The sequence below is a fragment of the Odontesthes bonariensis genome, unplaced genomic scaffold, assembly GCF_027942865.1.
Source record: "Odontesthes bonariensis isolate fOdoBon6 unplaced genomic scaffold, fOdoBon6.hap1 scaffold_164, whole genome shotgun sequence".
NCBI lineage: Eukaryota > Metazoa > Chordata > Actinopteri > Atheriniformes > Atherinopsidae > Odontesthes > Odontesthes bonariensis.
In genome coordinates, this window is record NW_027457388.1 from 32,501 (window position 1) to 40,000 (window position 7,500).

The window sequence follows — 7,500 nt, forward strand, 5'->3', positions numbered from 1 at the left end:
CTTCCAGGAACCAGCCTGGAGCTTCCAGCGGTCAGCCGCACCTTGAATCCGCTCTCCAGCACCTATCTCGGACTCATTCTCCTCCAGGCCGGCCTCACATCTTCAAAGAACCAGCCTGGAGCTTCCAGCGGTCAGCCGCACCTTGAATCCGCTCTCCAGCACCTTCCTCGGACTCAAGCTCTGCCAAAGTCGGCCTCCCATCTTCCAGGAACCAGCCTGGAGCTTCCAGCGGTCAGCCGCACCTTGAATCCGCTCTCCAGCACCTATCTCGGACTCATTCTCCTCCAGGCCGGCCTCACATCTTCAAAGAACCAGCCTGGAGCTTCCAGCGGTCAGCCGCACCTTGAATCCGCTCTCAAGCACCTTCCTCGGACTCATGCTCCTCCAGGCCGGCCTCACATCTTCAAAGAACCAGCCTGGAGCTTCCAGCGGTCAGCCGCACCTTGAATCCGCTCTCCAGCACCTTCCTCGGACTCATTCTCCTCCAGGCCGGCCTCACATCTTCAAAGAACCAGCCTGGAGCTTCCAGCGGTCAGCCGCACCTTGAATCCGCTCTCCAGCACCTTCCTCGGACTCATGCTCTGCCAAAGTCGGCCTCACATCTTCCAGGAACCAGCCTGGAGCTTCTAGCGGTCAACCGCACCTTGAATCCGCTCTCAAGCACCTTCCTCGGACTCATGCTCTGCCAAAGTCGGCCTCACATCTTCCAGGAACCAGCCTGGAGCTTCCAGCGGTCAGCCGCACCTTGAATCCGCTCTCCAGCACCTATCTCGGACTCATTCTCCTCCAGGCCGGCCTCACATCTTCAAAGAACCAGCCTGGAGCTTCCAGCGGTCAGCCGCACCTTGAATCCGCTCTCCAGCACCTTCCTCGGACTCATGCTCTGCCAAAGTCGGCCTCACATCTTCCAGGAACCAGCCTGGAGCTTCTAGCGGTCAGCCGCACCTTGAATCCGCTCTCAAGCACCTTCCTCGGACTCATGCTCTGCCAAAGTCGGCCTCACATCTTCCAGGAACCAGCCTGGAGCTTCCAGCGGTCAGCCGCACCTTGAATCCGCTCTCCAGCACCTATCTCGGACTCATTCTCCTCCAGGCCGGCCTCACATCTTCAAAGAACCAGCCTGGAGCTTCCAGCGGTCAGCCGCACCTTGAATCCGCTCTCAAGCACCTTCCTCGGACTCATGCTCCTCCAGGCCGGCCTCACATCTTCAAAGAACCAGCCTGGAGCTACCAGCGGTCAGCCGCACCTTGAATCCGCTCTCCAGCACCTTCCTCGGACTCATTCTCCTCCAGGCCGGCCTCACATCTTCAAAGAACCAGCCTGGAGCTTCCAGCGGTCAGCCGCACCTTGAATCCGCTCTCCAGCACCTTCCTCGGACTCATGCTCTGCCAAAGTCGGCCTCCCATCTTCCAGGAACCAGCCTGGAGCTTCCAGCGGTCAGCCGCGCCTTGAATCCGCTCTCCAGCACCTATCTCGGACACACTCTCCTCCAGGCCGGCCTCACATCTTCAAAGAACCAGCCTGGAGCCTTTAGCGGTCAGCCGCGCCTTGAATCCGCTCTCCAGCACCTTCCTCGGACTCATGCTCTGCCAAAGTCGGCCTCCCATCTTCCAGGAACCAGCCTGGAGCTTCCAGCGGTCAGCCGCACCTTGAATCCGCTCTCCAGCACCTTCCTCGGACACATTCTCCTCCAGGCCGGCCTCCCATCTTCCAGGAACCAGCCTGGAGCCTTTAGCGGTCAGCCGCGCCTTGAATCCGCTCTCAAGCACCTTCCTCGGACTCATGCTCTGCCAAAGTCGGCCTCCCATCTTCCAGGAACCAGCCTGGAGCTTCCAGCGGTCAGCCGCACCTTGAATCCGCTCTCCAGCACCTATCTCGGACTCATTCTCCTCCAGGCCGGCCTCACATCTTCAAAGAACCAGCCTGGAGCTTCCAGCGGTCAGCCGCACCTTGAATCCGCTCTCCAGCACCTTCCTCGGACTCATGCTCTGCCAAAGTCGGCCTCACATCTTCCAGGAACCAGCCTGGAGCTTCTAGCGGTCAGCCGCACCTTGAATCCGCTCTCAAGCACCTTCCTCGGACTCATGCTCTGCCAAAGTCGGCCTCACATCTTCCAGGAACCAGCCTGGAGCTTCCAGCGGTCAGCCGCACCTTGAATCCGCTCTCCAGCACCTATCTCGGACTCATTCTCCTCCAGGCCGGCCTCACATCTTCAAAGAACCAGCCTGGAGCTTCCAGCGGTCAGCCGCACCTTGAATCCGCTCTCAAGCACCTTCCTCGGACTCATGCTCCTCCAGGCCGGCCTCACATCTTCAAAGAACCAGCCTGGAGCTTCCAGCGGTCAGCCGCACCTTGAATCCGCTCTCCAGCACCTTCCTCGGACTCATTCTCCTCCAGGCCGGCCTCACATCTTCAAAGAACCAGCCTGGAGCTTCCAGCGGTCAGCCGCGCCTTGAATCCGCTCTCCAGCACCTTCCTCGGACTCATGCTCTGCCAAAGTCGGCCTCCCATCTTCCAGGAACCGGCCTGGAGCTTCCAGCGGTCAGCCGCGCCTTGAATCCGCTCTCCTGCACCCATCCTCGGACACACGTTCTTGCCTTTGGACCCCTCCTCCAGGAGCCAGGCTGGAGCTTTTGCCCCCTTCCTCCATCATTTCAGGCCGTGGAAAGTGTCATCTTTCGGATTATCAATTCACCGTCCCAGTCTGGTACTCAGATATTTTTCCGAAAACTGGGTTTCTGAAATCGTGCAGATGGTGTTTTCGTCGTCTGCTAATAACCTCGTCGTGTGGGAGAATAGGGGCGGGCCTTGGGCTGACTCGGCCCATCGTCCCCTTTTCCCGTTCTCTGACAGAAATTTTTTCCAACTTTATCACCCCTGGTACTATAAACTTTTTCACCTCTGGTACTATGTGGCACTTAGAAAATTTTCTGAACCGGGATTCTCACCCCTGGTACTTTTTGGCACTCAGAAAATATTTCTCAACCGGGCTTCATGCCCCTGGTACTTTTTGACACTTTGACGTTTTTCTGAACCGGGCTTCATGCCCCTGGTACTTTTTGACACTTTGACGTTTTTCTGAACCGGGCTTCATGCCCCTGGTACTTTTTGACACTTTGACGTTTTTCTGAACCGGGCTTCATGCCCCTGGTACTTTTTGACACTTTGACGTTTTTCTGAACCGGGCTTCATGCCCCTGGTACTTTTTGACACTTTGACGTTTTTCTGAACCGGGCTTCATGCCCCTGGTACTTTTTGACACTTTGGCGTTTTTCTGAACCGGGATAAAGGTCATTTAAAGAGGTGTGTGCATGGTTCCTACTAAGGAGTCTGAACTTGTTCTGGCCCAAGGAAATCACTTTTTAACAAAAATCCGTATTTGGTCTTAACTCGGGAAAAGAAGGCGATTCCTGTGTTTTGATCTCAAAAGAGGCCATTTATCCGGGTTTGTGCAGGTTTATGCATGGAACTTACTTAGAATGGATATATCTCTATGTATATATGAAGGACTAAGGAGTCTGAACTTGTTCTGGCCCAAGGAAATCACTTTTTAACAAAAATCCGTATTTCGTCTTAACTCGGGAAAAGAAGGCGATTCCTGTGTTTTGATCTCAAAAGAGGCCATTTATCCGGGTTTGTGCAGGTTTATGCATGGAACTTACTTAGAATGGATATATCTCTATGTATATATGAAGGACTAAGGAGTCTGAACTTGTTCTGGCCCAAGGAAATCACTTTTTAACAAAAATCCGTATTTCGTCTTAACTCGGGAAAAGAAGGCGATTCCTGTGTTTTGATCCCAAAAGAGGCCATTTATCCGGGTTTGTGCAGGTTTATGCATGGAACTTCCTTAGAATGGATATATATGTATGTATATATGAAGGACTAAGGAGTCTGAACTTGTTCTGGCCCAAGGAAATCACTTTTTAACAAAAATCCGTATTTCGTCTTAACTCGGGAAAAGAAGGCGATTCCTGTGTTTTGATCCCAAAAGAGGCCATTTATCCGGGTTTGTGCAGGTTTATGCATGGAACTTACTTAGAATGGATATATATGTATGTATATATGAAGGACCAAGGAGTCTGAACTTGTTCTGGCCCAAGGAAATCACTTTTTAACAAAAATCCGTATTTCGTCTTAACTCGGGAAAAGAAGGCGATTCCTGTGTTTCTTTCAGAAAAGGTCCTTTTTTTGAACTGGGATTCATGCCCAACATCCAGGCTCTCGTGCCCTGCCCACAGACACACATCCAGGCCGAGTTTCAGCACCTCTCCTCGGTCCAGTATTCATGGCTGCCGTCCTCTCCCAACAGCCAGTCTCTCATGCCCGGCCCAGAGACACACATCCAGGCCGAGTTTCAGCACCTCTCTTCGGTCAGGCAATCATCCCTGCTCCCCTCTCATAACGTCCAGGCACTCATGCCCTGTGCAATGACACATCCAGGCCGAGTTTCAGCACCTCTCCTCGGTCAGGAATTCATCCCTGCTCCCCTCTCATAACGTCCAGTCACAGACACAGATCCAGGCCGAGTTTCAGCACCTCTCCTCGGTCCAGCATTCATCCCTGCTCCCCTCTCAGAACATCCAGGCACTCATGCCCTGTGCAATGACACATCCAGGCCGAGTTTCAGCACCTCTCCTCGGTCAGGAATTCATCCCTGCTCCCCTCTCATAACGTCCAGTCACAGACACAGATCCAGGCCGAGTTTCAGCACCTCTCCTCGGTCCAGCATTCATCCCTGCTCCACTCTCATAGCATCCAGGCACTCATGCCCTGCGCACAGACACACATCCTGGCCGAGTTTCAGCACCTCTCCTCGGTCCAGCATTCATCCCTGCTCCACTCTCATAGCATCCAGGCACTCATGCCCTGCGCACAGACACACATCCAGGCCGAGTTTCAGCACCTCTGCTCGGTCCAGCATTCATCCCTGCTCCACTCTCATAGCATCCAGGCACTCATGCCCTGCGCACAGACACACATCCTGGCCGAGTTTCAGCACCTCTCCTCGGTCCAGCATTCATCCCTGCTCCACTCTCATAGCATCCAGGCACTCATGCCCTGCGCACAGACACACATCCAGGCCGAGTTTCAGCACCTCTGCTCGGTCCAGCATTCATCCCTGCTCCACTCTCATAGCATCCAGGCACTCATGCCCTGCGCAATGACACATCCAGGCCGAGTTTCAGCACCTCTCCTCGGTCAGGCATTCATCCCTGCTCCCCTCTCACAGCATCCAGGCACTCATGCCCTGCGCACAGTCACACACCCAGGCCGAGTTTCAGCACCTCTCCTCGGTCCAGCATTCATCCCTGCTCCCCTCTCACAGCATCCAGGCACTCATGCCCTGCGCACAGACACACATCCTGGCCGAGTTTCAGCACCTCTCCTCGGTCCAGCATTCATCCCTGCTCCACTCTCATAGCATCCAGGCACTCATGCCCTGCGCACAGACACACATCCAGGCCGAGTTTCAGCACCTCTGCTCGGTCCAGCATTCATCCCTGCTCCACTCTCATAGCATCCAGGCACTCATGCCCTGCGCAATGACACATCCAGGCCGAGTTTCAGCACCTCTCCTCGGTCAGGCATTCATCCCTGCTCCCCTCTCACAGCATCCAGGCACTCATGCCCTGCGCACAGTCACACACCCAGGCCGAGTTTCAGCACCTCTCCTCGGTCCAGCATTCATCCCTGCTCCCCTCTCACAGCATCCAGGCACTCATGCCCTGCGCACAGACACACATCCAGGCCGAGTTTCAGCACCTCTCCTCGGTCCAGCATTCATCCCTGCTCCCCTCTCACAGCATCCAGGCACTCATGCCCTGCGCACAGACACACATCCAGGCCGAGTTTCAGCACCTCTCCTCGGTCAGGCATTCATCCCTGCTCCCCTCTCAGAACATCCAGGCACTCATGCCCTGCGCAACGACATCACTCCGCAAAGGAAAGCTTTTGCGGTGTTTCTTTCTCAAAAAAGGCAATTTAAAGAGGTTTAAGCATGGAACCTACTCAGAATGAACATATACATAACGGACTAAGGAGTCTGAACTTGGTTTGGCCCAAGGAAATCATTTTTTAACAAAAATCCGTATTTCGTCTTAACTCGGGAAAAGAAGGCGATTCCTGGGTTTCTCTCTCAAAAAAGGCCATTTAAAGAGGTTTGTGCATGGAACCTACTCAGAATGAACATACACATAACGGACTAAGGAGTCTGAACTTGGTTTGGCCCAAGGAAATCATTTTTTAACAAAAATCCGTATTTGGTCTTAACTCGGGAAAAGAAGGCGATTCCTGGGTTTCTTTGTCAAAAAAAGGCCATTTAAAGAGGTTTTGTGCATGGAACCTACTCGGAATGGCTATATATGAAGGACTAAAGAGTCTGAACTTGGTTTGGCCCAAGGAAATCTTTTTTTTACAAAAATCCGTATTTCGTCTTAACTCGGGAAAAGAAGGCGATTCCTGGGTTTCTTTCTCAAACAAGCCGACCCCGGGTTAGGGTTAAGGAGAACCGGGCTCCAGCCCCTCCGGCCGGGTTAGGGTTAGGTTTGGGGCTGGGGCTGGGGTTAGGGTTAAGGAGAACCGGGCTCCATGCCCTCCAGCCGGGTTAGGGTTAGAGCTGGGGTTAGGGTTAAGGAGAACCGGGCTCCAGGCCCTAGGGCCGGTTTGGGGCTGGGGCTGGGGTTAGGGCTAGAGCTGGGGTTAGGGTTAGGGTTGGGGCTGGGGTTAGGGTTAAGGAGAACCGGGCTCCATGCCCTCCAGCCGGGTTAGGGTTAGAGCTGGGGTTAGGGTTGAGGAGAACCGGGCTCCAGGCCCTAGGGCCGGTTTGGGGCTGGGGCTGGGGTTAGGGCTGGAGCTGGGGTTAGGGTTAGGGTTGGGGCTGGGGTTAGGGTTAGGGTTGGGGCTGGGGTTAGGGTTAAGGAGAACCGGGCTCCAGCCCCTCCGGCAGGATCAGGGTTGGGGCTGGGGCTGGGGTTAGGGTTAGGGTTGGAGCTGGGGTTAGGGTTAGGGTTGGGGCTGGGGCTAGGGCTAGGGTTAGGGTTAGGGTTAGGGTTGGGGTTGGGGTTGGGGTTAGGGTTAGGGTTGGGGCTGGGGTTAGGGCTGGAGGCAGGGTTTAGGTTGGGTTAGGGTAAGGGCTGGGGCTAGAGTCAGGGCTGGGGCCGGGGTTAGGGTTACGGCTGGGGTTGGGGCTAGGGCTAGGGTTAAGGAGAACCAGGCTCCAGGCCCTCCATCCAAACCTGTGTACCCACACTTAAGCACCCCTCCCCGGCCTAGCCACCCAACCCGCAGCCCCTGGAGCTCCACGCCCCTGGTACTGTAAGACACTTTGAAAAAAAAAGGGAAAAAGAAAAAGAACCAGGCTCCAGGCCCTCCATCCACACCTGTGTACCCACACTTAAGCACCCCTCCCCGGCCTAGGCACCCAACCCGCAGCCCCTGGAGCTCCACGCCCCTGGTACTGTAAGACACTTTGAAAAAAAAAAAAAAGGAAAAAGAAAA